Below are 27030 nucleotides of genomic sequence, written 5' to 3' on the forward strand. Positions count from 1 at the left end.
ACTTGTAGCAGATAGAAGATTCCTGGGGTGAATACCCTAATCAGTGAAAAGTAGGAAATTAAATACAGTATTTGCAACTCATTTAGAACATTACTGGACACTTGGAATGTTAAAGAGACATTTCCAGTTACTGTGAGTGATTAGTTGATAGCAGACTCCAGGTTATCATCCCTGGTTAGTTTTAGTCTTTATTGTTACACAATCTATAGTTATTTGGGAAAAGAGTCTCAGTGAGGAGGGATTGAGTACATTGGTTTGACCTGTGGGTCTATTTGTAAGGAATTGTGTCAAGCTAATTGGTGTAGAAAGTTTTACCTCCACTGTGGGCAGCACCATTCCCTAGGCAGGGAATCCTGCCTGGACTGTGTAAGTATGGATGCTTCAACCTAAACACAAACAAGCAAACAAGTATGCATCCATGTATTCTTTTCTCTCTATTCCTGTCACTTCCAAGTTTTCATTTCTCCCTTCCTACTGTTTCTTACTCACAAATAGGTATGATGTGAAACTGGGCGTAGACAGGGGGATGCCAGTGGAGTTTGACTCCATAGGTCAGGGAGTAGGCAAAGGCTGCTTGCTGTCAGATCGTTCTCTCCAGAGAAGCACTTTTTTTCTATATGGCTTCTCTGAAAAGTGGTTTCTGTCGGCTAGTTGGAAATTACCAGCAGTTTGATGAGAAATTTAATAGGAGCCACGGATGGAGAGTTCCCCTAATGATGGCCGAGAAGCTGCAGCATCTGCTGTGGCTTCCTCCAGAATCATCTTCCATCTAATGACCTTTCCCCAAATGAAAAATTAATTAAAACCTCCCACCCAGATGCAGCCAGAATACACATTCTTGAAGACCCAAGTAGGGACAATTCATCCAAAGGATGTACAGGGAAGGGTGCCCTTGTGATTTTTATAACCACATTTATTGTTTCAGATTTAGGCAGGGACAGACACACATGTATTTATTTATTACCAAAAGCAATGGTAACATAACAAATGGGGGGGGGAAGGAACCCCAGGGGTACACCTGTGTGACATGAATTCATCACATGTTCCCCTGTGTCTGCTGCCTTTGACATGGAGCAGAAGCCATTTCTCTTCTTGCTTGGCACTTTGCTTGCAGAGATCATTGTAGACAGCTGCTTTGGGCAGACGCAGTGGGAAGCCCATAGCATAGGCAGCTGCCACACCGTAATTATACCTGACATTGGGTCTAGTATATTTATTGAGTGAGATATCCATGCCCAGCTATATTCCTCTGCCTTCTCACCTGCACTTTCTGAAGCTTCTTGGAGAATGGTATGTTTAGGCTATGGCATGTCTTAGGGCCAATTATATTTGTGATGGGCAGCCTTAGAAACACACTGTTAATGTTTGGCTCATGTTAACCACATTGGCCACTTTGCCAGGAAGTTGGGGAAGAAGACCTTAAAGATATCTTACCATCTCACAGGTTGAACTTGGGCTGCGATTGAGATGTCTGGGCCTTTTGAAGCTAAATCTCTGTCCTTTGGGTCTTCTTTGTTTGTCTGCTTGTCTGTCTATCCACCATGGATATCCATCTATTCACCTATCTTTTGTATACGTATATGTGTTTGCATAGGTTTGCATGCATATGTTCATGTGTGTATGTGTATATATGTAGTATGTGGAGGCCATTGAACATGTTTGGGTGCCATTTCTTAGTCATTATCTTACTGTTTTCTGAGAAAAGGTCTTTCATTGGCCTGGATCTCATCAAGGGTTATGCTGGCTGACCAGTGAGAGTCTCAGAGACCTGCCCATCTCTGCCTCTCCAGAGCTGGGATTACAAGTACCTGCCACTGTGGCAAGCTTTTCATGTGGATTCTGATTACGAAAGTCAGGCCGTCATGGTTGTGTGGCAAGAATGTCACCAACTGAGCTATTCCCTCAGCATATGCTTGGATTTTTACATTTGTTCTGGTGATCAAACTCATGTCTTCCTGCTTGCAAGGCAAGCACTTTACCCACTGGTATATATTCCTGGCCTTCACCTCTCTCTCTCTCTCTCTCTCTCTCTCTCTCTCTCTCTCTCTCTCTCTTAAAATTTATTCTTATTTTATGTGTATGGGTGTTTCATCTGCATGTATGTTTTACACCATGAACATACCTGGAGCCTGCTGAGGCCAGAAGAAGTCATTGAGTCCCCTGGAACTGGAGTTAAATATGGTTGAGAACTGCCATGTGGATGCTTGGAATTGATCTTGGGTCTGCTGGAAAAGCAACTAGTGCCATTAACCACTGAAGAATCTCTCCAATCCCTTAACTATCTTTTATTTTTAAAGCAGTTCTTGCCAGTTTCCAGTGAACACTTCCAGTTGAAGGATTACAGTAGAGTCAAAGGTTCTTCTCTGCAGGAGCCTGGCTTAGGATGAAGGTCTACCAGTTGGCCAGCTTGTCTCTACTCTGCTTTTCTGGGAAAAGTGTAGGAGAGTTGCCAACCCAATGTATTCAGTCACTCACTGAGACACTCTTTCCAGGTGTTGTGATTAGGCTTCCAATGTCGTGATAAACATTGTGACCAAAAGTAAGCTAGGGAGGAAAGGGTTTATTTTATCATACATTTCCACGAAGTGGAAACCTAAGGGTTCTTGGGAAAGTCAGTTGTGTTGGATGGTGTTTGGCTGGGGCAAACATGTGAAGGAACATTGTGCTGAAGCAGACACAGGTGAGAGGATTTTTTGCTGAAGCAAGCACATGAAAAGACACCTAATGAAGGATTCTTCGCTAATGACACACATGTATTGGTCCACCTTACATTGTGTAGTTGAGCCTCATATGTTAGGACTCCATAGGGAGAATGCACAAAAAAACTTCTGGTGGTGTGCCACAGCTTTTTCGTTACTTTTGCAGACTCAGGTTGATTGGCAGAGTAATATCAGCTGAGCTAGGCAGACACACGGAGGACATGGGATGTTTGGAGGGATATAAATAGGAGAGTGAAAGAAGCTGAGCTTAACTTGCTTATAGAGCTATCTGTGCAGCGCTTGTTGGTCTTGTATCTTTGCTGATCTCTGAGAGAGGCACAGCTGAGAACTTCTCCTGGTATTCCTGTTGGCTCTGGTCCCTCCTGCTGTCTTGTGCTGAGACTGAGGCCTGGCTGTCTCTGCTATGTAGGGCCACTGCTGCTGATTCCTGTTTGCTATCCTGACTCTAACAAACTGGACTGCTGGTATATCTGTGAAGTGTTTGCAAGTGGGTTGAGCTGCTGCTGCTGACCTGTGAGCCAAACTGACAATTTCCAGACAACACAGATGGGAGTTGCTCCAAATAACCATTTCTAAACAGGTCCACTTCTCCTGTATCCTTTCTTTCCCACTACCTCTGGTGGGTGGTGGGCTAGAAGGGAAGTTTAAGAACCATCATTAAAAATAGGCATTGAAAAAAATTAAAGTTACATTTCCAGGTAACAGTTCATCACTGAGGGAAGTCAGGGCAGGAACTCAAACAGGCCAGGGTCCTGGAGACAGGGGTGATGCAGAGGCCTTGGAATAGTGCTGCTTACTGGCTTACTCCCCAATGCTTGTTTATCCTGTTCCCTACACACTCCAGGCCTACCTATCCCTGGGTAGCACCACCCACAACGGATTGGGCCCCGCCACATCAATCACTAATTAAGAAAATGTTCCTCAGGCCAATCTGGTGTGGACATTTTGTTCAGTTGACACTCCCTCTTCTCAAATGACTCTGGTTTGTGTCAAATGAACCTAAAACTAGCCAAGTAGCTGTAGGTTGTATCACATCGAAGAATAAAATGAACCATCTCAAAGGGCGACCTGGGGTCTCTCTTTAGCTAATCACTTATAGTTGGTCACGCAGGAGAGACAGGTTCTTCATAGGAAGTGACAATTTTATACCACATGCAGCAGAGCTCAGAATTCTCTGTTTCTATGTAGGTGGGAAGGAGGATGTCTAAGAATGACCACCATTGACTGGGTCAGGTCTGAGCCTAGCTTCCTCACTTCCTGAGGCTCACGGCACAGGGACAATGCCATAGACTCTGAATAAGGCAGTCATTCCTTCCCAGGCTACTTGGCAAAGGCTACATTGGCAGTCCGTTTACTGGAGTGTCAGTTTTTCTATCTGGGATCCTCCAACTGTTTCCCACACCCTCTTGCTACCCAGAACACATATTTGTATCTGCCCCCTGTGGGCAGGGCAGCCAGGGAGCTGAGTTCCCCTTGACTCAGCCAGGGTCCTAATTCTGAGCTCCAGCCGGGAGTTTGACATGAAATGCCATGACGATTACCAGCCCGTTTACACATTCTGCTTTCTGCAGAGCTATTAACCTTTCCTGGCCCTATCAGCTGCCCTCAGCAATATTTCAGAACTGGGTCCAAAATTTGAAAAAAAGCTCTGGATATCATGAGAATCATTAAGGGGACTTGCTTACTCTGTGCTTCATGTGCCCTAGGGTGGCTGGGGGTAGCCATTGCTATACCCAGCCACATGGGTGTCCTGGGAGGGTTCACCATCAAGCCTATATCCTGTGATACCAACCTATTATTTGATTAGAAAAAGCACTGAAGTGAAACTTGTACTAGAGGAAGCACAAGGAGGTGTTGGGCCACATCATGAGCTGTATGCAGTGGTCGGATGCTCTGAGCTCTGCTCCAAGTTTCCAGGTTGCTGGGGAGGATAGGGAAGGAAAGGAGGCTGAGTTCCAACTCTCACTGCCAGAACTGCACTGCGGATTGAAATTAGGGAGTAAAAATGGCGAGGAGGTAAAAGTACGAGTTCTCTTCTGAGCAGGAGCGTCATTGGTGCAGGGCCCTGAGTGGAAAAAGACGCACATGTTCCCATACAAAAAGCAACTGGAGAGATGCTGTCTCACATACCTGGAAGCTGGTGGGGCCAGGTATCTACACTGTTGGTGGGATCCCAATGAGACCATTGTACTAGTTGACATGGCTCTATGGTTTCCATCTTCTGGTATCCAAACAGTTCGGCATTCCTTTCCCCAGACAAGTAGGCAATGTCAGTGGCTTGCTTCTGACACAGCAAGGGTAATGGGATGCTAATTTCATGTCATGTCATATGGGGAAGGTGATGGGAGGTCCTGACTATGGTTATATCATGTCACACAAATCTGTCTTGCCACCCTTGCTCTCTCGAGGGCTTGCAGAATCCAGTATCCATGTTGAGGGGATCAATAGGTGGCTCTTGTGGCAATGGGATAGCTCTGCCACTACAAGGAAGTAATTTCCCCCAGGGCCCGAGGGAATATACAGGCAGACCTTCCCCATCAGGACATTTGAAGGGAAAGACTTGGCAGCCAAGACCTTGACTGTAGCCTAGCAAGGACCCAGATTAAGCTGTGTCTGGGTTTCTGACCAACAGAGTTTCAGAGACATGGGTGGTATTTTACAGTGCTATGATTGTGTCCATAAATAGAAAATGGTGGAAGATACCTCCAGCATGCCCCTCTGTCATGGGTAACCCGCCTCACAGTCACTATTGAGGTGAGAAGTGGACTCCAAATTCTGACATCAACCCACAGCGGCTGTATGGTTGCATCTATTCACCAGGTAGCATTCTGAATGCTGCCCTGGAACCACACTCCTCCAGGCTCCTACCATTTACACTCCCTCATTCTATCCTCTCCCATTCTTATCTGAGAGAGTGGAGGACCCCTCTGGGTTTACCCTCTCCCCTGGCACATCAAGTCTCTACTCAACTAGATTCATCGTCTCCCACCAGGTCCTGAAAACGCAGCCCGGGTAGGAGAACAGGATCCACAGACAAGCGACGGGTTTAGTGACCCCACCTGAAGATCATTGTGCTCCTCTGTCTCTGTCTGCCCTTCCCTCAGCCTTTCATTGAGACTCACTGAGCTCCATTCAATATTTGGCCGTATGTCTGTGCACGTGTGTTAGTCGGATGCTCCGTTGAGTCTTGCAGAGGACAATAATGCTACCCTCCTGTCTGCAAACATAAGAAAGGACCATTAATAATGTCAGGGTTTGCCGTTTGCCCATAGGATAAGTCTCACATCCGGCCACTTATCTTGTCGCCGTTCCCTCATTTCCTCTTCCATCTCTGTCCTTGTGATTCTTATAGAGAGGACAAATTCTGGGTCAAAATTTTGGGAGTGTGTTTGGGTTATTATCCTTCCACCTTGGGTCCTCTGTGGCTACGGAAAGTGACCATTTCAGTACCCGTATCCCCACTGCTACGAATCTCAGCTAAAGTCACTCTCATGGATGCTGGGGTAGCCTCACACATCCCAGATTGCAGGCAAATAATACAGATATCACCCACCCTGGACAGTCACTGATTTAAGTTTATTCTCTTGGCCCTCTGTCCCTCTTGCCCGTCTCTCCCAAGAAATGATTCTCAAACACCATTTCCCTTCCCATCCTCTCACCACCCAATCCTTTCCTTCCATCTGCCTCCTCTCATTATTTAATTCATCTTTCTGAGTGAAATTTAAGCATTTTCTTAGGCATTTCTTCTTGTTTAGCTTCTTTGGTTCCGTAGATCGTAGCGTGTGAATTCTGTACTTTATGGCTAATACCTTCTTTTAAGTGAATATGTACATGTTATTTTGTGTCTCAATTACCTCATTCAGAACAATACTTTCTCATTCCATCTACTTGACTGCATCCCCACAATGTACTTATTTTCATAGCTGCATAGTATTCCATACTGTAAATGAACCACATTTTCTGTAGCCATTCTTTGGTTGAGGGGCATCTGGGTTATTTCTATTTCCTTCTCATTATGAAGAAAGCAGTTAGGAAACTTATGGAGCACATGTCCTTGAGGTATGGCAGAGGTCTTTTCAGTTATAAGGCCAGGAGTAGTATAGCTAGGTATATATATATATATATATATAGGTTTATATGCAAATTCAACAAAGTTTAACTCCATGTGTAGCTCACAAGTTAATGTGAAATGCTGAGGGCAGAATTTTTTACACTACAGTTTGCTTATATGGTGAATCACTTTGATCGATTTTCATAGACTGAACCACTCCTGCAGCTACAGGAGGAAGCCTACTAGATGGCACTGGATGGAATATTCATGTGTCCTTGGATTTTGTTTTCTATAATTTTACCTAGTATTTTTTCCACCTATGTTCTTAAGGGAAGTTCGTCTGAAATTCTTGCTGTGTTAAGTCCTTTTGTGATTTAGGTGTCAGGGTGACTGTGCTGTCAAGGAATAAGTTTGGCAATTTTCCTCCTGTTTCTGTTTTTTGGAGTATGTTGAGAATTCTTTGAAAATCTGGTAGGACTCTGTGCTCAAACAATCTGGCCTTGTGGCTCTTTCAGTGGGGAAACTTTTAATTACTCTTTTGTCTCTTTAGGTGTTGTAGAGCTATTTACATAGTTTATCTTACCTCAGTTTACATGTGGTCAGTGTTATCCATCTACAAAATCATCCATTTCATTCAGAGCTTCAAATTGTGTAACCACCAGGTTTCTGAAGTGAGACCTAAGGATTTTGTGACTTTCATCAGTGTCCATGGATGTGGCTCCCTGATCATTTCTGATTTGGATGCTATTTCTCCTCCTAGTACATTATCTGTCTTAGGGTTTGTCTGTCTTGTTGATGTTCCCAAGGAACCAGCTATTTTTTTTTGTTGATCTTTGTATTCTTTGTTTCTGATGTACCACTTTCACCCCGAGTCTGATTATTTCTTGCTGTCTCCTCCTTTAATATGTATTTGGTTCTTTTTATTTTAGAGACTTAGGGTGTGCTGGGAAGTTGCTAGTGTTGGTTCTCTCTGGTTTCTTTATGAAAGCGCCTTGTGCTGCATATGCATGTTCCTCTTAGCAATGCTTTCCTTATTTCCCTTAAGTTTGGAGAAGCTGTGCCTTCATTTTCTTTGAATTCTAGGAATGCTTTTTTTTATGTCTTCTCTGAACGGATGGTTCTTTAGTTGCGAGTTATTGAATTTCAATGAGTTTATACACTTTTTCTTATTGTTGAAGTCCAGTTTTAATCCATTGTCATCTGAGAAAATACAATGGTTAGCACAGTCTTTCTGTATCCCTTGTGGCTTTTTTAGAGTGTGAGAACATGGTCAGTTTAGGATACGGTTCCATGAGGTACTGAAAGGAGAGTGTTTACTTTTGTATTCAGGTGAATTATTATGTAGATATCAGTGAGGTCAACTTAATTGAACCCCGTGTTAGTTACATCATTTTTTTTTAATTTCTGTCTCAATGGCCTGCCCTTGGTAAGAGTAGGACATTGATATTCCCTACTACTGATTTGTGAGGTTCGTTTTGATATTTAAGCTTCAGCAATATTGCTGCCTTTGTCTTTGGCATATAGACATCTAGAATCGAGATGGCATTTTGGTGGATTTTTCTTCTGATGCATATGAATTGTCCTTCCCCAACTCTATTGATTACTTTTGGTTGCATGTCTGATTTGCTGGATGTTAGAATATCTACGCCATTTGTTTCTTGTGTCTATTTGCTTGGAAAAGCTTTTCAAACACCTTTGTATGAGGTTGTGTCTATCTCAGTTGCTGGATTGTGTTTCTTGAGTGCAACAGAAGGATAGATCCTGTTTTTAAATCCATTGTGATAGCCTGTGTTCTTTTACTATTGAGTAGAGGCCATTAATGCTTAAAGGCATTAATGATAAGTGATATTTAGTTCATTCTATTTTGATGTTGTCGAAGCATGGTTTTTTTTTTTTTTTTGATTGCATATTTTTTGGTTTTTGTTTTTTCGATTGGGATGTTTGAGTGTGTATGTGAGTATTAGATATGTTCTGTAGGGTGCATGGCTTTTTTTGTTAACATGTTTCGTTTTTGTTTTTTGGAGGAGCTGTTAGAGTATGTGTGTGAATATGAGAACACTTCTGTAGGTTATGCTGTGCAATTATTAATTTCTAGTGGGAGGCAGGGATGGTTCAATTTCTGAAAATCCATCAATATAATGCACTACCTAATGAAAATAAAAGAAAAAAATCACATGATAATCTGATTAGATGCTGAAAAGGCTTGCAAAAATATTCGAAACCCTTTTCATGTTAAAAGGATAAGAGCGAGCAGGGATACCAGTCCTATGCAGAAACATAATAGAAGCAATGAGCTGCAAGTCGGTACCCAACATCAACCTAAATGGAGAGAAACATAAAGCAATTCCATTAAAGTCAAGGACAATGTAAGGATGCCCACTATCAGTAGAGTATTTGAAATTCTATCCATGGTAAAAGAATGGTTCAAATTTGGTTCTGACATGGAGTATGGCCAAGGCCTGAGAAGGAGAAATGGCATAGAGATTTAGAACTCCTGGGTTATGGCCCACTCTTCAGCACAGTCTCATTGGGCATTGGTGAGTCATGAACCCAACGAGGACTTCATGCAGAGTGTTGCTCGGTTATACCACTCATATCTCTCTTAATCTAAGAAGTGCATGGAAATCCTCATGGAGATTCCCACCACTCACAAGGCAGCACCATTGGTATTGGCAATAACAGTGGTCAAGGTCATTTAGGGATTGCCTCTGGGGCAGATCAGTGCTTCCATCATTGCCTGAAGAAATGTACAATGGTCAGAGACGACCACAACCCTTAAAAAGCTTTTGGGAAAATAAAATTGTTCGTGAAGCTGGCTAAGATGTTTTCACTACTGTCTCTGATGTAATATATATATATATATATATATATATATATATATATATATATATATATATTAATGGAACAATTTGAAGTTCGGAAAGGCTGGGACCTTTTAAGGTCAGGGATCAAGAACAATGGTGGTACAGGTAATGGTGTGACTGTCACAGAAGCTGGACTGTTGATGACTCATTTCTGACCCAGTTTTACCCTCAGCTTCCTGATAAGATTTAATAAGGATTTCCAATCACAGACGTATATTCTGATCATTTAAAGCAGATATGACGTTTTTATACAGATGTTTAGATTTCTTTTTTTTTTTTAAGATTCTTATGAGGGTACTTTTAATGATAAATAATACAATACTTAACCATTGCTCTAGAAATTCAAATTGCTGCCTACAGTGAAGGGAAACCAACTGAAAAAAGTACTTTGTTTGTTCTTTGTTACTTTATAACAAATTGCTTACTTATGAAGTTACGTTGGCCTTGGGAGTAATTTGTTTTCTCTACATGTATTATGTAATACTAGGTCTCATACAGTGTTGGGTACCACTTTTTTCACCATCAAGCAGGAGAAGAAAATTAGTACATGTTCACATTTGCAATTTTTAACGGCTTGAAAGATTTCACTAGGATATCAAAGCTACTTGTTGTGGTTTGCCCTGAAGTTATCTGTATTTTGATGCTAAATCCACTGGCCCAAGGATAGTTGCCTAGTCTTGTACTCAGAACTCAGGTGACTTCACAAGAACCACCTCCCATTGAATTTGTAAAGTACATGTGAGGGGCAGGAACAGGATAGAAGGAATCCTGTCATTGGAGGAGAAGGAAGGATGGGCGGGAGAGATGTTTGAAAGGAGAGGAGGAGACTATAGGAAAAGGGAGAGACAGGAAGAGGAGAGGGTGAGAAGCCATTGAAGGTGAATTCAAGATTCTGCTCTCTGTATTTACAGGTTGGTATTAATGTTCCTAAGGGATAGATGGTAAATTGCTTTGTTTGTTTAAGTGGGCAATTATATCTTATTAATTGGGTCAAAATTATTGTGTTGTGTGTTCTTTTACATGAGGGTTTGAGGATAGGAAAGTGTGTGGCAGCAAGAGACACTGGGCAGCCAAGGAGTGGGGATGTGTTTTCCCAAAGATATCTCCCAGATATCATGGGACAATATGGTGCCAGTGCTAGTGGGGTAAAAGGCAACATTACTTTTTTCTTTTCTCTTTTTACAACAGATCATGAACCAAGGTGATGATCAAGAATCCAATAGCATTCCTTAGAGTTCACTGAAAAGTTTTATTTTCTAAGTAAGAGGACACAGGCTCTATGTTAAGGCATGTGATAACTTAAGGCCAGGAATTCAAACAATGAAAAAGCGAAGCAGCCAGTACTGACAGGCTGTAGGTCCGCTGCTCTGTGATAAGTAAGGGCAGCTCAGAGAGTTGAGAGATTAAAGCTGCTTTTTAAAGAAAGTTGTTTAGAAAGTTTTTCAGGATACTCATATTCTTTTTAAGGTGGGCTCCAAGTGAATTTTGGGATTAAATCCTAGCTACACAAGGTACTTCATTATTAAAGGTATTATTAAAAAGTGATAAAATTTGGTTTTAGAAAGAAGAGTGTAGGGACATTTCCTGAAACAGGGGGGATTTTCATAAAAGCTTCAGAACTTAGATAAGGAAAAATTAGTCACTACCACCAAGTTGAGAGTTGTGATAAATGTCTGTAACAGCAGGCACAGTGAATGCAGACATATATTGTAGAAGTTATTAAGGTTAAAGAAAAATCTGTGGCTCCGGGTAGAGAGCTTAAGTGATGGATATATTTTGGGCTAAAGCCCTGAGTTTTAAGTTGCATATTGATTTTAGAATTGATAGAATGTTGTGGTTTGCCTTGAAATTTTCTCTGAATTTGTTAAATAAAGGCAAGAGCGTGAGATTTGGACAGAGGGAAATGTCAGGAGCAAGAGGGGGATTAGATTCAGAGAATAGGGTTAGAGAGAACAGTTGCTGACAGTTGAGCCAGTGGAACCTGAGCAGGAGGGGGAGAGGATGGAACAGTTGGGACTGTGAAGGGAGGAGAAGGAAGCAAGGAGGAGAAGGGAATGGTTTAGAGATAGGATGGGGAACTGAGAAGTGTTAGAAGAGACAGGAGATGGAGAGAGGGGAGGAGAAGGAAGCTAGGAGGAGAAGGGAACGGTTTAGAGACAGGATGGGGAACTGAGAAGAGTTAGAATTGACAGGAGATGGAGAGAGGGGAGAAGCTAGGAGTCTTTGTAAGAGGAAGAGAAACTAAAGCATGAAAGGGTTGATATATTTGGGAGAGTGAGTAAAGAAAGAGAGAGAGAGAGGAGAAGCAAGGAGTCGTTGTGGGAGAAGCTGGAGACTTGGTAAATATAAGGTGCAAGGGATAGATGGTACCGGGCTTTGTATGTTTAAGTGGGCAATTATATCTTACCAATTGGAAATAAGATTATTGTGTGGTGTGTTTTTATATGTAAGAGTCTCACTGTAAGAAAGTGTGTGGCTGGGCTGTGTTTCTGCCAAGATATCCAGCAGATATCTGGGGCACTGAGGTGTGGAACCCAAGCAGGGTAAACCAACCAGAGAAAAACATTTACTGTTTCATTTTTATTTTTTATTTTTTATTTTTATTAATTTTTACAACAACAATAGAAGGTGTTTAAGTTTGTTTTAAGGAGAGTAAAGAGACTACCTGAATCACGTGGTGATTTTCATCTGTGGTTTGAAACTTAGATAGGGAAAAATTGGTCTTATTTTGCAGTTTGTGTCTGACACTGATATCTGGGAGATAGAATTGTTTCTAGTTGAGACTTCATCATCTCAGTCTTTTCACTAGTAATAATCTGAGTTCCATTCCTTGACAGTGACCTTTTAGATTTCTGAATCAGTAGGTGTGATTAGGTGGCAGATTTCTTTACTTTAATTTCTTTTATTTTTTTTAGCAAATTTTATTCCTTTTTTCAATTGGATAATTCTATATTTACAATTCAAATGTTATTTCCTCCCCAATTTCCGGCCCATAAGATCCCTAAACTGTCCCTCATCCCATTTCTACAATGTCCCTTACTGCTCCTTGTCATTCCCTTGAACTGGGAGTCAAAACCAGGGAGGATGAAGGGCTTCTCCTGTTGATGCACAAAAAAGCCATCCTTTCCTACATATCCAGTTGGAGCCATAGGTCTGTCCATTTAGTCTTTGAATATTGGTTTAGACCCAGAAAGCTCTGGTTCATTGGCATTGTTGTTCTTATGGGGTTGAAAACCACTTCAGCTCCTTTAATTCTTTCTCAAAATATACCAACAAGAGGTCTGTTTTCAGTTCACTGGTTTGCCACTTGCATTCACTTCTCTGCTTGACAGGTTCTTCCTGTGTCTCTCAGGGAAGATCTATATCAGCTTCCTTGCAGAATGCATTGCTTAGCTTTATCAACATTATCTAGTTTTCGTGGCTAGTAAATATACATTTGTTGGCTCGTACAGCTGGTTAGGTGCAATTTTAAAATGGATTCTGCACAACTAGGTCAAGATTTTATAATCCACAAATGAATATGACCAATAGACTCCCTCCTTTTCATATAAACATATTGGTATTGAGGTTTTAGTGGACCTAAAGCCATTCCTCTCACAGCCGATCCTTCTGAATATTGTTTGGCCTGTAGAAATAATCATGGTAGAACATCCATAACCCTCAAGTCAGGGACTGGGAACACAGGAAGGTAGATATGTGAGAACTGATATCTAATGGGACTAGAGAACTGCATTCTATACTCCATGGTGTTTTTTGCATTACTGATTTCTGGTAATTTTTGGATAAAATAAGGTTTAGGGAGTTTATTCTTTGAAGTAGGTACATAATATTTAAATTATTATACTCTATAGCTGAGTCCCCTTTGTTGAAAAAATCATTTAAAAAATTGGAATTGGAAAACAGAAGTTTTGAGTACACATTCAGGAATATATTTATAAAGTCCCCTATCAAGGAATGTAAAATAAGAAAATGTAATGTGAAATTCATTCAATTAAGGTCTGTAGAAAAAATATTGGCTTGTGGAAAACATAGAAAACCTAGGAAATTGAATTGTATGTCAGAGGAATGGAATTGGGAATAAAATGATTGTCCAGAAGAATCTATTTCACCCCATGTTCCTAGATCTTTTCTCTGTATGCCCAGTGCCTGACCTTCTACATTTACAGCATGTATACACTAATGAAGCAAGAAGTAGTTTCTAACTTTAGGGAGATGTAGTATGTAAAGGTGTCCATTGTATAACCAATACTATATGGGTGATCCCCTTCCCATCCTCCCCCCATTACCTCCAGCCCCCCAACAATCACGTTCACTGGGGATTCAGTGTTAGAAGGACAAAGGGCTTCCCCTTCCACTGGTGCTCTTACTAGGATATTCATAGATGCCTATGAGGTCAGAGTCCAGGGTCAGTCCATGTATAGTCTTTGGGTAGTGGCTTACTCCCTGGAAGCTCTGGTTGGTTGGTATTGTTGTTCATATGGGGTCTCGAGCCCCTTTAAGGTCATCCAGTCCTTTTTTTGATTCTTACAATGCAGTTCCCTTTCTCAGATCATTGGTTTGCTGCTGGCATTCACCTATGTATTTGCTGTATTCTGACTGTGACTCTCAGGAGAGATTTACATGTGGTAACTGTCAGTCTGAATTTCTTTGCTTCATCGATCTTTTCTCATTGGGTGACTGTATAGGTATAGGCCCCATGTGGGGCAGGCTCTGAATGGGTGTTCCTTCTGCCGCTCATTTGATCTTTGCCTCCCTATTCCATGCCAAGTGTATTCTGGTTCCACTTTTAAAGAAGGAGTGAAGCATTCGCATTTTGATCATCCGTCTTGAGTATCACGTGTTCTGTGCATCTAGGATATTTCATGCATTTGGGTTAATAGACACTTATCAATGAGTGCATACCATGTGTGTTTTTCTGTGATTGGGTTACGTCACTCAGGATATTTTGCAGTTCGATCACTTTGCCTATGAATTTCATGAAGGCATTGTTTTTGATAGCTGTGTAATATTCCATTGTGTAGATGTACCACATTTTCTGTATCCATTCCTCTGTTAAAGGGCATCTGGGTTCTTTCGAGCTTCTGGAAAGTATAAATAAGGCTGCTATGAAAATAGTAGAACACGAGTCTTTTTATATGTTTGGGCATCGTTTGAGTATATCCCCAAGAGAGGTATAGCTGGATCCTCAGGTAGTTCAATGTCCAATTTTCTGAGGAACCTCCAGACTGATTTCCAGAAGGGTTGTACAAGTCTGCAATCCCACCAACAATGGAGGAGTGTTCCTCTTTCTCCACAACCTTGCCAGCACTTGCTGTCACCTGAGATTTTGATCTTAGCCATTCTCACTGGTGTGAGGTGAAATCTCAGGGTTGCTTTGATTTTTATTTCCCTTATGACTAAAGATGTTGAACATTTCTTTAGGTGTTTCTCTGCCATTCCGTGTTCATCAGCTGTGAATTCTTTGTTTAGCTCTGAACCCCATTTTTTAATAGGGTTATTTGACTCCCTGCGGCTGTCTAACTTCTTGAGTTCTTTGTATAATTTGGATATAGATATATATATATATATATATATATATATATATATATATATATATATATATATATATATATATATATGCCCTCTATCTGTTGTAGGATCGGTAAAGATCTTTTCCCAATATGTTGGTTGCTGTTTTTTCCTAACCACAGTATCCTTTGCCTTCAAAAGCTTTTCAGTTTTATGAGATCCCATTTGTTGATTCTTGATCTTAGATCATAGGCCATGGTTTCTTCAGGAATTTTTCTCCAGTGCCCTTGTTTTCCACACAGCATGCACTTCTTAGCATCATCAATCTTATCTAATTTTGGTGTCTGAAATATATATAGAAAATGTATGCACACACACACACACACACACACACACACACACACACACATTTTGCTAGCTCCTACAGCTAGGATGTTGGGTGGAATTTTAACATGTTTTCTGGGAAACTAGGTCATGAATGTAGAATCACCAAATGACAATGTCAAATAGACTCCCTCCTGTTCTTATGAAACTATTGAAGTTGAGGTTTATCTTGACCTCAAGTGATTTTTCTCCCTGCCCATCCTCCTGAATCTTATGTTTTACCAGAAGAAAGAATCGGGGTAATTTATTTAAAACCCTCAAGTCCGTCCCTGTGAACTCAGGAATTCAGATATTAGAGTACTGATATCTAATGGGACTACAAGAAACATAATCTGTACTTCATTTTGTCCTTTGCTTTACTGATGTCTGGTAATATTGGGATAAAATTATGATTTGGGAGTTTATCATTTGAATTAGGTACACTATATTTAAAGTCTTAGATTTACTCTATAGCTCGACCCTCTTTGTTGCCAAAATCAGTGCAAAAAATGAATTGAAAAATACAGTTTTTGAGTACACAAATATATATATATATATATATATATATATATATATATATATACAAAGGAATATATACAAAGTCTCCAATAAAAGAAGTACAATAAGAAAGTGTAATACAATATTCAGTCAAAATACTGTAGGGCAAATTCTGTCCTTTAGGAAACAGAGAAAACCTAGGAAATTGCACTGTATGTCACAGGAATTGAACTGGGAATAAAATTATTATCCAGAAGTATCTCCTCTACTCTGTGTGTCTAGATCATTTCTACCCCTGCCAAGACCCTGACTAACTTTGTCCATTCAGAACATGTAAACAGTAATGAAGCATAGGGAAGTCTCTAGCTTTAGAGAGACGGAGTACATAAAGGATTCCCCTGTGTTACAGGGCACATACCTGGAAACGGCACTCTCGAAACTGCTCAATGTAAAGAAAGCTGTTTAGAGGTAGGCCATGGAAATTCTCAGTTACATCATCATTAGGCCCTCCATGAAAAAATCTCTTGTATCTTGGAGATCCCTAGTTTCTCCTGTGATATCATGTTGTCATGTCTGCAATGCCTCTGGTATATTCCTTCAGTACCTATAGGTTTTACTAATATCCTCTATTCCAGAGGAAACATCAATTTGGGAGTGAGAACAAAGAGGATGAAAAGCTCAGAGATGGGGAGAATGAAGATTGACTTCTGTCTTGGTATAAAAAAAGGAAGAAATATGTCCACCAAGAGAAATCTCACTGAGTCCTTGGTAGGAGTTGAGTAGTTACCTTGAAGAGATAGAATTGATCTGAGCCTTCCACACATGGGATCAGGAGCTCGGAGCTCGGAGCCTGTCAGAAGCATCTGGACTTCCCTGCTTCTAGTGGTTCCTGTTAGTCAGAGAGTTTATATCATTAATATCTTTATCCCAAAAACCAGGCGGTGCGAAGGGCACTGTTCTTTTCCTTAGAGCTGATGGCTTTTATTTTTTTTTTTCGCCCAGAAGAAAAAGGTCCTAAGGAAGAAGTGAAAGACAAGTATTGTGTCTTCAGCTCAGAGTAAACTCCTCGATTATTTGGATACCTATAGTGCAGTTTGTCTCTGGTACTGGTATTTGGGAGAGAGACATGTTTATACTTCATCATATCATTTTTCCACTAATATTACTCTGTCTCCCATTGCCTGGTTGTGACCCTTCAGATTTCTCAGTCAATATGTCTGATTAGATGGCAGTTTTCTTATCTTTAACATATTTAATTCTTTTTATTTTTAGCAATTTTTTTGCTTTTTTATTTGATTTTTCCATATTTACATTTCAAATATTTTTGCCTTTCCCAGTTTCCTGTCCATACGATCCCTCCCCGTCCCCCCACACTTCTTATATAATTCCCCTTACTGCCCTTTGACATTCCCTTGAATTGGTAATAAAACCTAGGTTAGACCCAGGGCATCTCTTTCTATTGGTGCCCAGCAAGGCCATTCTCTGCTACATATGAAGTTGGGGCCATAGGTCTATCCATGTACTATATTTGAATATTCATATATTACAAGAAAACTCCGGTTCATTGGCATTGTCTTTTTTATTGGACTGAAAGCTCCTTCAGCTCCTGTAATCCTTCCTCAAAAATCTACCAACAAGAGATGTGCTTTCAGTTCACTTTTTTGCTACTACAATTCACTTTTGTATTTGACATGTTCTAGCTGTGTCTCTCAGGAAAGACCTATATCCATATCTTCTGATCATGCAATTTTAAGTTTCATCAATCTCATTTAGTTTTGGTGGCTGATATATATATATATATATATATATATATATATATATATATATATACATATACATATATATGTATATATATATCTGTATATCTATATCTATATCTACATCTGCATCTCCATCTCTCTCTCTCTCTCTCTCTCTCTCTCTCTCTATATATATATATATATATATATATATACCCATATACATATATATGTATATATATATCTGTATATATATATATATATCTGTATATCTATATCTACATCTGCATCTCCATCTCTCTCTCTCTCTCTCTCTATATATATATATATATATATATATATATATATATATATATATATATATATATATATATACATATGTAACCTACAGATATGAAATTAGATGGAATTTTAACATGGATTCTGGGGAATAATGTCAAGAAAGTAGAATCTAAAAAGGACAGTGCAAAGTAGACTCTCTCTTGTTCTTATGAACCTAATGAAACTGAGGACCTCAAGCCATTCCTCACCCTGCCAAACCTCGTGAATCTTATGTTTGGCCTGAAGAAAGAATCATAGTCAAGTATCCACAACACTCTATTCTTGCCACGGGAACACAGTAAGGTAGATAATGCAGGACTGGTATCAAATTGGACTAGAGAACCGAATTCTACAGTCCATGTTTTTTTTTTTTTTTTTTTTGCTTTACTGATGTCTGGTAATTTTGGGATAAAATTAGGATTTATGAGTTTATCATTTCAAGTAGGTACACAATATGTACAATGTTATACTCATTCTAGAGCTAGGCCACATTTGTTTCCAAAATCATTGCAGAAAAAGTAATTGGAATACCGAATTTTTTAGTACACATTCAGAAATATTTATAAAGTCCCATATCGAGGAATGTACAGTAAGAAAGTGAAATACAATATTAATTCAATTGAAGGTCCGTAGTGAAAATACTGGCCTTTGGGAAGCAGAGAAAAGATACAAAATTGAACTGTATTTCACGAAATGTACCTGGGAATAACATTAATATCCAAAAGAATCCCATTCATTCTATGTTAAAAGACCTTTTCTACCCATTCCAAGCCCTTGACTAATTTTTTCTGTTCAGAGCATGTAATCTCATATAAAGCAAAGCGAAATCTATAGTTTTACAGAGATGGAGGATATAAAGGTTTCCACTGTGTCACAGGAGACATACCAGGAAAGGACACCCTCAAATATGGTCAATGTAAGGAAAGCTGTTCAGCAGGTAGGCCATGGCAGTTCTCAGTGATATCATCATTAGGCCTTGCCTGAAAAATCTCTTGTAACCTGGAGAGATTTTTCTTCTGTGATGTCACAATTGTTGTCATGACTTCATCTGCATCTCAGGTATTCCTTCAGTACCTCTAGGGTTCAGTAATAGGCATCTAATTCAGAATAAACATCCATTTTGGAGTAAGAACAAAGAGGATGAAAAGATCAGAAATGGGTAGAAGGAAACTGCCATTCTGTCTTTGTCTAAAAAAGGGAAGTAATATGTGTGCTTGGGAAAACTCAGTGCCTCCTTGGTAGGGGTTGACTGGTATTGCTGAACAGATAGCCTTGATCTGAGCCTTCCACATATGCAAATCAGGAACTGGGACCCTCTCAGAAGCATTTGGACTTCTCTGTTCTTATGGTTCCTGTAAATCAGAGAGTTTATATAATCAATTTCTTCATTCCAAAACTAGTTGTTGGGAAGGGCACAGTTGTTCTCCTCAGAGCTCATGGCTTTTACTCTTTCTGCCCTGAAGAAAAAGGTCCAAAGAAAAAAGAAAAGACAAGTATTGTGTCCTCAACTCAGTGTAAATGCCTCCAAGCTTTGTATACCTGTAGTGCAATTTGTGTCTGACACTGATATCTGGAAGGGATCTAGTTGAGACTTCATCATCTCAGTCTTTCCATTAGCATTACACTGAATACCATTTCCAGACAGTGACTGTTTAGATTTCTCTGTCAATAGGTTTGATTATCTGGCAGGTTTCTTTTCTTTCTTTCAATTTTTTTTATTTTTTAATACAATTTTATTGCTTTTTTATTTGGATATTTCTACATTTGCATTTCAAATGTTATTTCCTTTCCCAGTTTCTTTTCCACAATTGCCCTATCTAAATCCGCTAACCTTCTTATATAACCCACCTTACTGCCTGCTGACTTTGCCTTGAACTTGGAGTCAAACCCAGGCAGTACCAATACTTCTCCTTCCATTGGACTTCTCCTTCCATTGGTGACCAACAACGCTATCCTTTGCCACAGATGCCGTTGGAGCCATAGTTCTATCCATGTATAGTCTTTGAATATTGGTTTAGTACCAGAAATCTCTGGTTCATTATCATTGTTGTTCTTATAGGGTTGAAAGCACCTTTAGCTCTTTTAATCCTTTCTCAAACTCTACCAAAAAGATGTCCGTTTTCAGTTCACTGGCAGCATAGACTACTTAGCTTCATCAATCTTATCTACATTTGGTTGCTGAGTGTGTGTGTGTGTGTCTGTGTGTGTGTGTGTGTGTGTGTGTGTGTGTGTGTGTGTAGAGCTGAACAATGAATTCTCAACTGAGGAATATCAACATCCTTAGCCATTAGGTAAATGGAAATAAAAAAAAAATCCTGAGGTTCCACAGCACACCAATCAGAATGGCTAAGATTTATTTGGTGCCTCATACAGCTAGGGTGTTTTGTTGATTTTTAACAAGGATTCTGTGAAACTAGGTCAAGAATTTAGAATCCACAAATGACTAAGCCAAAGAGACTCCATCCTATTCTTATGAACCTATTGAAGTAGAAGATTCACTGGACCTCAAGCCCCTCATCCCTCAGCCCATGACATGAACCTTATGTTTGGACTGCAGAAAGAATCATGGTAAAGCATCCAAAACCCTCAAGTCTGGCCCTTGAAACACAGGAAGATAGATATTAGAGAACTGCTATCTAATGCGACTACAGAAATGTATCATATAATCTATGCTGTCCTTTGTTTTACTAATATCTGGTAATTTTTGGATAAAATAAGGATTTGGGAGTTTATCATTTAAGTAAATACAAGATATTTAGAACTATAGAGCTGGGCCCCCTTTGTTTCAAAATCATAGCAAAAAAATGGAATAGGATAATAGAACATTTGAGTACACATTCAGCAATATATATATGTGTATATATATACATATATATATATATATATATATATATATATATTCCACTATCAAGAAATGTACAAAAAAATTTAATAAAATATTCACTAAAAAAAAGGTCTGTAGGGAAAATACTGGCCTTTAGAAAAGATCGATATCTGAGGAAATTGTACTATAAGCCAGAGGAATGGAACTAGGGATAAAATTATTATCCAGTAGAATCTCCTGCACTCCATATTCTTAGATCTTTGGGTCACATGCCAAGGCCCTGACTAACTTTCTCCATCAGAGCATGTAACCACGAGTGATGCAGAGAGAATTCTGTAGCTTTAGAGAGATGGAGTACATAAAGGTTTCCACTGTGCCAAAGGAGACGGACCTAGAAAGGACAACCTCGAATCTGGTCAATGTAAGGAAAGCTGTTCAGTAGGTAGGCCCTGCCAGTTATCAGTGACATAATAAATAGGCACCACCTGAAAAATCTGTTGTAACTAGAGAGCCCTAGCTTCTTCTGTGATGTAACAAGTATTGTCCTGACAGGAACTGCCTCTCAGATATTCCTTCAGTACCTCTCCAGTTTACTAATAGGCCACTTATTAAGAGAAAACAGCCATTTGGGAGGGAGTACAAACAGGATGAAGAGATCAGAGAAGAGGAGAAGGAAGCTTGCCTTCTGTCTTAGAATTAAAAAAAGTGAAGATATAAGTGGTACTGGAAAGTTCAGAGAGCCCTTGGTAGGGGTTGAGTGGTATCACTGAAGAGATAGACTTGATCTGAGCCTTACTCATATGGGAATCAAGATCTGGAAGCTTCAGTGAAACATCTGGACTTCCCTGTTCTAATGGTTCCTGGATGTCAGAGGATTTATCTCATTCATTTCTTTATTGCAAAGCCAAGAGTTTGAGAGGGCACAGTTGTTTCTCTGAGAGCTATGGCCTTTATTATTTTTGTCCTAAGAAAAAGGTCCTAAAGAAGAAGGATGGACATGTATTATGTCCACAGCTCAGAGGAAACTCCTCCAAGATTTGGATACCTATAGTGCAGTTTGTGTCTGACATTGATATCTGGGAGAAAGAAGTTCTTCTAATTGAGACTTCCATCATCTTTGTCTTTCCACTAGTATTACTCTGAATACCACTATAGATTTCTGAGTGAATAACTGTGATTAGTTGGCAGTTTTCTTTATTTTTATATCTTTCTTTCTCATTTTTTATAAAATTTTAGTGTTTTTAAAGTGGATGAGTCTATATTACATTTAAAATATTATTTCCTTTCTTAGTTTCCTGCCCATAAGATCACTACCTGTTCACAATCCTTTCTTATCTAACCATACTTCTACCCCTTGACATTTCCTTGAACTGGGTGACAAACCAACATAAGACCAAGGACTTCTCCTTCCATTGGTGCCAGCAAAGCCATCCTCTGCCAAATATACATTTGGAGCCATAGGTCTGTCCGTGTTCATTCTTTGAATATTGGTCTATTACCAGAAAGCTCTGTTTCATTGACATTGTTTTTCTTTTGGGGTTAACAGCACCTTCAACTCTTGTAATCCTTTCTCAAAACCTACCAACAAGAGGTCTCTTTTCAGTGCACTGGTTTGCCACTAACATTCACTCCTGTATTTGATATGCTCCAGCTCTCTCTCAGGCAAGACCTATATCCAGTTCCTGGTAGAATGCACTTAGCTTCCTAAATATTATCTAGTTTTGGTGGCTGATATATATATATATATATATATATACATATATATATATATATATATATATATATATATATATATACATATATATTACTTTTGGTGGCTCCTACTGTATGAAGTTAGGGGGAATTTTATCATGGATTCAGTGCAACTGGGTCAAGAATGTAGAATCCACAAATAGAATTGGCAAATAGATTCCCTCCTGTTCTTATGAAACTATTGAAGTTGAGGTTTCCCTGGTCCTGAAGCCATTCTTATCACTTCCCATCCTTCTCTATCTTATGTTTGGCCTCAAGAAAGAATCATGGTAAAACATCCAAAAACCTCAAATCTAACCCTGAGACACTGGAAAAGAGATATTGAAGAACCGAGATCAAACGGGACCTGAGATCCAAATTCTATACTCCATGTGGTCCTATGGTTTACTGATATCTGGAAATTTTTGGATGAAATAGGAATTTGGAGATTGCCATTTGAAGTAGGTACACCCTATTTACACTGTTATAATCACTCTATAGCTGGGCGCCTTTGTTGCTAAAGTCATTGCAGAAAATGGAAGTGGAAAAGCAAATTTTTGAGTACAAATTCAGGAATATATATAAAGTCACCTATCAAGGAATATTCAATAAAAATTGAAATACACATGCATTCAATTAAAGGTCTGTAGGGAAAATACTGGCCTTTGGGAAACAGAGAAAATGAAGAAAACTGAACTGTGTGTCACAGGAATGAACCTGAAAAAGAAAATATTATCTAGAAGAATCTTCTAAACTCAAATTCCTAAATCTTATCGACTCGTGCCAAGACCCTGACTACCTTTGTCCATTCAGAGCATTTAACCACTAATGAAGCAAAGAGAAGTCACTAGCTTTAGAGAGATGGAGTACGCAAACATTTCCACTGTGTAATAGGAGATATATGTGGAAAGGGCACCCTCAAATCTGGTCAATTTAAGGAAAGCTCTTTAGCAGATAGGCCATGGCAGGTCTTAGAGACATCATAGTTAGTTCATTCATGAAAAATCTCTTGTATCCTGGAGAGCATTAGCTTCTTCTGTGATGTCACATGAGTTGTCGTGACTGCAACTGTCTCTCAGATATTCCTTCAGTAACTCTAGGTTTTACTAATTGGCCTCTAAATTAAGAGCAAATTGGGGAGTGATAACAAAGAGGATGAAGAGATCAGAAATAGGGAGAAAGAAGCTGGTCCTCTGTCTTGGTACAAAATACAAGGAACAAACATATGGTCCTACGGAAAGCTCAGTGAGACATATATAGGGGTTGAATGCTATGGGTGAAGAGATAGCCTTGATCTGAGCCTCCCACATAAGGGAATCAGGAGCTGGGAGACCCTCAGAAGAATCTGGACTTCCCTGTTCTTACTGTTCCTGGAGAGTTTATATCCTTCATTTCTTACTTCCAAAAGCCAAGTGTTGTGAAGGGCACAGTTGTTTTCCTAAGAGCTCATGGCCTTTACTCAATATGTCAAGAAGAGAAGGTCATAAGGAAGAAGTGAAAAACAAGTATTGTGTCCCTAGGTCTGAGTAAACTCCTCCATGCTTTGGATATCTATAGTGCAGTTTCTGTCTGACACTGATATTTGGAAGAAAGAAGTGCTACTAGTTGAGATTTCATCATCCCAGATTTTCCACGAGTATTACTCTGACTTCTTTACTATTTAATTACTTCACTATTTCACTTTACTATTACACTTTGGATTTCTGAGTTAATATGTGTGATTACTTGGCAGGTTTCTTTTCCTTTATATCATTCATTTTTTTTTATTTTTTAGCGAAATTTATTGATTTTTTAATTGGATGTCTCTATATTTACATTTAAAATATTCTTTCCTATCCCAGTTTTCTGTCCACAAAATCCCTAACCATTCCATTTCTTTCTTCTCTAACCAGCCTTTCTGCTGCATGCCATTCCCTTAAACTGGGAGACAAACTAGGGAAGACAAGTGCTTCCTTTCCAATGTTGCTCAATATCTCATCTTCTGCCACATATTCATTTGGAGCCATAGGTTCAATGTACGTTCTTTGTATATTGGTCTAGTATGAGAAAGTGGTGGTTCATTGGCATTGTTGTTCCTATGGGGTTGAAAGCACCTTCAGCTCTTCTAATCTTTTTTTTTTCAAAAATTACTTACAAGTGGTCCGTTTTCAGTTCACTAGTTTGCTACTAGCATTCACTTCTGTACTTGACTTGTTGTATCTCTGTCTCTCAGGAAATATCTATATACAGTTCATGGAAGAATGCACTTCTTACCTTCATCAATCTTATCTAGTTTTGTTGGCTGATGTAAACATATATATTTTGGTGGATCCTACACCTATGTAGTTAAGAGGAATGTTAACATGGATTCTGCACAACTATTTCAAGAATGGAGGATTCACAAATGACAATTTTTAAAAGAATCCCTCCTGTTTTTATAATCTATTGAAGTAAACCTTTAAAAGGTACTCAAACCATTCTTCTCCCTGCCCATCATCCGGTATCTTACTTTTGGCCTTCACAACACAGGAAGCTAGAGAGTGTAGTACTGATATCAAATGGGACAAGAAACTTAACTCAATAGTCCATATTGTCCTTTGCTTTCCTGATGTCTGGTAATTTTTCAAGAAAATAAAAATTTGGGAGTTTAAAATTTGTAATAGGTACACAGTATTTACACTTTTATATTCACCCTTTAGTTGGGCCCCCTTTGTGACCAAAATCATTGCAGAAAATGGAATTGGAAAACAGAATTTTTGAGTACACATTGAGGAATATTTACAAAGTCCCCTATCAATGAATTTTCAATAAGAAATTGAAATACAATATTCATTCAATTAAATGTCTGTAGGGAAAATACTGGCCTTTGGGAAACAGAGAATACCTAGAATATTGAAGTGAGTCACAGGCATGAACCTGGGAATATAAGAATTATCTAGAAGAATCTCCTAAACTCCATGTTCCTAAATCTTTTCTACCCATGCCAAGACCCTGACTAACTTTCTCCACACAGAACATGTAACCTTTATTGAAGTAGACAGAAATCTCTAGCTTTAGAGAGATGGTGTACGTAAAGGTTTCCTCTGCATCAATGGAGACGGACCTGGAAAGGGCACCCTCAAACCTGTCAATGTAAGGAAAGCTGTTCAGGATGTAGGCCATGGCAGTTCTCAGTGACATCACCATTAGGCCTTCCCGAAAACACTCTTGTAACCTGGAGAGTCATACCTTCTTCTCTGATTTCACAACTGTTCTCATAACTGCAACTGCTTCTCAGATATCCTTCAGGAACTCTAGGATTTAATAATTGGCCCCTAATTCAGAGAAAATTGGAGAGTGATAACAAAGTGGATGATGAGATTGGAAATAGGGGAAAGGAAACTGGCCTTCTGTCTTGGTATAAAAACAAGGTCGTTTGGAAAGCTCAGTGAGTTCTGGGTTGTGGTTGAGTGGTATCGCTGAAGAGATAGCCTTGATCTGAGCCTTCCACATAAGGAAATCAAGAGCTGGGAGACTCTCAGAAACATCTGGACTTCCCTGTTTTTATGGTTCCTGGATGACAGAGGGATTATATCATTCATTTTTTTATTCCAAAACCAGGTTTTATGAAGTGCACAGTAGATTTCCTGAGAGCTCATGACCTTTACTATTTTTGTCAAGAAGAAAAGGACCTACGGAAGAAGAAAAAACAAGTATTGTGTCCCTAACTCAAGTTAAACTCCTCAATGCTTTGGAAACTTATAGTGCACCTTGTATCTGACACTGATATATGGGAGAGAGAAGTGCTTCTTTTTGAGACCTCATCATCTCAGTCTTTATACTAGTATTAACCTGACTCCCACTTCTGAGTCAATATGTTAGAATATTTGGCAGCTTTCTTCTCTTTTATATCATTCATGTTTTTTTTTATTTTTTAGCAATTTTTTTTCTTTTTTACTAGATGTTTTATATATACATTTAAAATATTATTTCCTTTCCCAGTTTCCTGACCATAAGTTCCCTACCAGTTCCATTTCCTTCTTTTCTAACCAGCCTTTCTAGCGCATGACATTCCCTTGAACTGGGAGACAAACTAGGGAAGACAAGGGCTTCTCTTTCCAATGTTGCCCAAAAAGGCTATCCTCAGCCACATATGCATTTGGAGCCATAGGTCAGTCCATGTACTTTCGTTTTATATTGGTCTAGTATAAAAAATCTCTGGGTCATTGGCAACGTTGTTCTTATGGGTTTGTTAGCACCTTCAGCTCTTCTAATTCTTTTTTCAAAATTTACCAACAAGAGGTCCATTTTAAATTCACTGGTTTGCTACCAGCACGCACTTCTGTATTAGACATGCTATATCTGTGTCTCTCAGTAAATATTTATATCTGGTTCCTGGCAGAATGCACCTCTTACCTTCATCAATTTTATCTAGTTTTTTTGACAGATGTAT

General features: G+C 39.3%; 1 long non-coding RNA gene across 1 annotated transcript; it reads right to left on the bottom strand.

Moving 5' to 3' along the window:
* Positions 1-894: 894 nt before the first annotated feature.
* LOC134484771 (uncharacterized) lies at positions 895-19314 on the bottom strand. Its single transcript, XR_010062544.1, has 4 exons — positions 18951-19314; positions 16792-16893; positions 5780-5937; positions 895-2544 (listed from the first exon to the last, which is right to left on the bottom strand). It is a non-coding gene; the product is annotated as an uncharacterized LOC134484771 (long non-coding RNA).
* Positions 19315-27030: the final 7716 nt, after the last annotated feature.

Source organism: Rattus norvegicus (genome assembly GCF_036323735.1).
Source record: "Rattus norvegicus strain BN/NHsdMcwi chromosome Y unlocalized genomic scaffold, GRCr8 chrY_unlocalized_6, whole genome shotgun sequence".
NCBI classification, from domain to species: Eukaryota; Metazoa; Chordata; class Mammalia; order Rodentia; family Muridae; genus Rattus; species Rattus norvegicus.